The sequence below is a fragment of the Penaeus monodon genome, unplaced genomic scaffold (genome assembly GCF_015228065.2).
Source record: "Penaeus monodon isolate SGIC_2016 unplaced genomic scaffold, NSTDA_Pmon_1 PmonScaffold_2526, whole genome shotgun sequence".
Taxonomy (NCBI): Eukaryota; Metazoa; Arthropoda; class Malacostraca; order Decapoda; family Penaeidae; genus Penaeus; species Penaeus monodon.
In genome coordinates, this window is record NW_023655541.1 from 14,237 (window position 1) to 20,000 (window position 5,764).

A 5,764-nucleotide genomic window follows, 5' to 3' on the forward strand; every position below is an offset into this window, starting at 1 on the left:
AATAAAGTAATAATACAATGAAAGAATAATAATGACACATATATAAAATAAAATAATGATAATAAGAAAAATATAAATAATGAAAAATCATAATAATAAAATAATAATATAATGAAAAATCCAATAATGAAAATAATAATAATGAAAATAATATAATGAAAGGAAGGATAATGGAAAAAAAATATGAAAAAAATAATATAAAAAAAAATAATAATGAAAAATAATAGTAATGAAAATGATAATAATGAAAAAATAATAATGAAAAATAATAATACTGAAAACTAATAAATATAAAAAAAAAAAAATAATAATAATTTAATAAAATAATAATAATATAAATAATATAATAATAATAATAATAGATAAAATGAATATATACAAGTAAAAAAACTCTTCTATTTTTCAAAGTTCGAGTAGTGACATCCATAATGACAGGAAAGATAATTTTTCTCACGGTTATCCCTAAGTCCTGACCTTCATTTATATTATCCGTAGGTCTCATTTTTAAACCAAACGGCCTTAACCTATAATAACACTGTAACGTTGTTCCCTATCGCTTAAAAAAAAATCCATATTTGTGATCGTTTCCGTCAAATGTGATTTTAATATTGAGCCAGCATGTCATGAGCTTTCACATTCTTGCTTGAATATGTATATCCTCAAATTATAACGGGACAGTGAAGTGATCATATCAGTATTCATCTTGCAGTAATCTCGACTCCAGTGTAGTCGTATCATCAAGTATTTTGCCACCTACGCAATCGTTATTTAGCGACCTAAGAGTGACGGCAAGGGTGTCAAAGGTTAAAGATGATGAGAGAACCATACGCCTCTGTATGGTGGGATGTCCTTGTTTATTCAACGGCAGGGATAGGGCAAGTAGGTTTAGACTTTGTGACAACAGGTCAGATAGACCAGTTGGCAAGTGAGTCGTTCCCTGCAGGACAGGTGTGGCCTGCCTACTCTGGAATCTATACTAGTGATTATTATATCATATAAAAAATATTATTGTATTACTAATATTATCATTATATTACTATTATCATTATATGACTATTATCTTTATATTACATTATCATTATATTACTATTATCATTATATTACTATTATCATTTGTATATTACTGATATTATTACTATATTATAATATTATTGGGTATATTACGAACATTAGTAGTAGTAGAGTATATTCGAACATTATTATTAGTAGTATATTACGAACATTATTATTATTATTATATTGCTAACATTATTATTTTATTACCAATACATTATTTTATTACTAATTGATTACCAAAATACCGTATTACTGTTATTCTATTGTTATCGTTATTGTAATTTCGTGTTATCGTTCTCGTTATTGTCATTTTCGTTGTTGTTATTATCTTTATTAATTTTCCCTTATCATCATCGTCATCACCATTACCATCGTCACCACCATTATCATCATAGAAAAAATCCTCGTGCAAATTGCCACCCCTTTTACCTATACAGGATACATATACTGTACATACTCACACAGGCATATCCATATATATTCCTCTGCTATTATGCTGCATTTTTTGGACGCAGTGTAAAAGCAGCGATGTAGTATTCTATATGAGACATAGCTTTTTGTTTATTAAAAATGGAGATTTTTCCCAAATAAAGATCGCTTGTATACTCGTTTAACCTGCCAGTCATTTGAGGGAAGGTTTCGTCGAAAAAATATTCTAGAATGAAACGAAAAAAAATTTTTATGCAATTTTGAAATCAGGCTGTGCCCAAATTTTCGAAATATTTTTAGTTTAGAGTTGTTACGTTGTCAATCTTCTATTTCTTATCTTTCTTGGTCATGAATTAACCAACATATACTGCCTCATGGAAATTATCCACATTCTTCGTTGCCATAAGTGTTCACGACAATCAGAAAAGACTCACTCGCATATTTCATTTCCCTCAACATATTCATATTCTATGAGGATCAGAGTCAACCCCCAGCATAGCTCATTTCTCTTACCACACGTTTAGTCAACTGAACCCCGTTTAGGAAACCCTCATTAAAACTAACTCTAGTCTACTCCATGAGGATCAAACTCAGCCCAACATAACTCATACCTCACATCAGAAATCAAAACCACATAGTCATGAGAATCCAACTGATCCCCACCTACAAAACCCTCATTAGAACTAACTCTATTCCCTCATAAACATACCACGAGGAGCTGTGGCAATCGACCACATGACACCAACATAACGCATGGCCCCAACACCTACCCCTTTAGCCCATACCGCACGCCCACACTTCACGCCCACGCTTCACAGCCACAGAGGCAGGCGGTCTATTCCCTTGAATCCACACGTGAAAACTCTCGCCCACGTCACCACGACCTGCTCGCTACGGAGACTGTGCTTTTTTCGTTATCATCTTCATCATCATTATTATCATCATTATCATCACATCATCATTGTCATTATCATTATCATCATTATCATCATTATCATCATTACATCATTATCATCATTATCATCCATTATCATTATCATCATCATCTTAATTTATTTTCATTATCATAATTATCAATATCATTATCATTATCATTACCATCATTACCATTATCATCATTATCGTTATCATCATTATCCCTTATCATCATTTTCATTATCATCATTATCATTAAACATATCATTATCAAACATTTCATTATCACATATCATTATCATCATTAAACATCATCATTATCATTATCATTCCATACCATTACCATTCACCATCTCATCACCATCATCATATTTATTAGTCATCATTATTATCACCATCATCATCACCATCATCATCATATTATTGCATCATTATTATCACCATCATCTTTATCATCATTATCATCATTATCATCACGTCATCGTCATCATAATTTTATTATTATCATTATCACCAAATATCATCGTCATCGTCATGCCTAATAACCATCATCCTATCATCGTCATCATCATCATAAGATAGATAAAAAGATGGTAAATAGACAAATGATGGGACAGAGCGAGCGGATAGATAGATACATAGGTATAAAGATAGAATGATTGATAGAAAGTAGGTAAATAGATAAAGAGAAGGATTGGTAAAATAGATATAGATAAGTAAATATGTAGGTAGATAGATAGATATGTAGGTAAATAGATAGATAGACGGATTGATTGACTGATAACAGATGATAGAATGATTGACTGATGGATAAGTAGATAGATAAAAAGGCAGGTAGGAGGATAGATAGATAGATCGGTAGGTAATCGATAAATTAACAGATGAATGAGTTTAATTCGCAAAATTTCTCTGCCTTTTCATCATCATTGTGACTTCTGTCAATCATTAACACCCCCATGAATGTGCGTGATTATGATTCCGCATTAATCAGTGCAAATAATAAAAGCATTGCTGAAACCATTATGATTTCATCATTTATATTGCTTTAGCATTATCATTATCACAGTTATCATAGTTGCCGCTTGGCTGGCCTTATGCACGCGCTTACGCACACAGACAGACACAGACACACACACACACACATAAATACACACACGTACAAAGCAATGATGATATCATGATGGCAATGATAATGATGATACCATTGCTGTTAATAATGAAAATGATGACGATGATGTAAGGATGATGAGGAGGAGAGGCAGGAGGAGGGTGATGATATGATGACTGAGATGATGATGAGGAGGAGGAGGGGGGAAGAGGAGGAGGGAGGAGGAGGAGGAAAGGGGAGGATGGTAAAAATGATGGTGATGGTTTTAAGAGGGATGATAATGACGTGATGATAAAGGAGAAGCAAGAAAGGGACGATAATGATGAGATGATGACTACGTAATTTGTATTTGCTTTACTGAAATAATAAAAAATTATAATTGAAAATGAAAATGCTATCAGATGATATTCAGACATCTGAAATTACAAAATTTTAAAACACAGATTCACTTGTATCATGAATTACTCGTAACTCTTATTGCAATGTATATAAAGTGAGCATATTAAATAAAAAGTCAAGTATGATTTAGGATCTCTTCCCAAATACTTTATATTGTAAAAAAGAAAAGGTTTTCTAACTACCGACGAACAGCAAAAGAAAAACAGAATACCACAAATCATAAATAAATCAAAATCGCACAAAAAATCTGCTTATTGATCTTGACTTTTTTTTTTTTTTTTTTATCCGTCTCATTCCTCGCAGTCACATCAAAGCGAAAGGGGGCAATTAAAACCATCAATATTTCCCAAAGATCAAACGTTAATTCATGATCAAAATATGCATGAGGATTTTTTCTCTGTTTGTTTGTTTGTTTGCATATGAGAGTCTTTAAACTACTTTTTAATGAATGAAAATGATAATATTATTGTTAAGGTAATGATAGTGAATGAGAATAATAATAGTGATAATGATAATAATATTAATAAAAATAAAGATAATAGCAATGATAACAATGATAATGATGATGATACTACTACTGTTACTACTATTACTATTACTACTAATAATAATAATGTTGATAATAAAAATAATGATTGCAGAAATAATAATAGTAATACTACTACTACTACTACTACTACTACTACTACTACTACTAATAATCATAATAATAATAATAATAAAATGGTAATAAATAGAAAGGGAAAGGAATAATAACAAAGACGACAATGTAATAATAATTACAATAATTATGATAATAATGATAATAGCAATGATGATGATAGTAACGATGCTGAAAGTAATAAAAAAAATGATAGTAATAATGATGATAATGATATCAATAATGCTAGTAATGATAATGAGAATGATAGCAATGAGTAGTAGTAGTACTGTAGTAGTAATAATGATAATAAATGATAATAATAATAATAATAATAATAATACCAACAATTATGAAAAAAAATGGTGAGGGATAATGACAACTTTAATGATAAGGGACAGTATAGTAATAAAAATTTAATGGTGGGGATAATAATGATAAAAAATAATAATAATAATTTTTTTGCTGTTGACCAGTGTTATCATTATTATTATTGTTATGATGATGATGATGATGATGAGTGATAATGATGATGATGATGATGATGATGATGATGATGATGAGGGAATGATGATGATGATGATGATAATAATAATAATAATGATAATAAAGATGATAATTTTTATCATTATATGATTATAGTAATAAAAACAATAATAACGATAATAAGGATAATAGTGATGATAGTGATGAGGAAAAAATGCTAATAATAATAGTAATAACAAACAATGATAATGATAATAATAATGATAAAATAGTGAAAATAAAAAGATAATGATAACAGTAATACCCAACGGGGAAAGGGTTTAATAGTAAACAAGGAAATAATAATAAAAATAATCTATAAAAAAATGAGAGAAAATGATGACGACAATGATAATGATAGTATAACAATAATGGCAATACTATCACCAGGATCATCATTTCAACACAATGACCATACTGTTGCTATCATAATCCTCATTGTTAATGATCATCATCCCCATCTTTTCCACACTATAATCAACACCATCGCGGTAACACAACCAGTCCCTAATGTATATGTAATTAATATGCATTACCTTTCAGCATGGTAATGAGTAAGGGGTTTGAAAGGAGATTGAACTTTCAACCGAGTAGGAGGGTTTATGCTGCAGATATAAAATTCCTTACCTCGCATCATATATTGACGTCGGGGTGGATGAATATATCACGCGATATGACTTTAAATATCATAT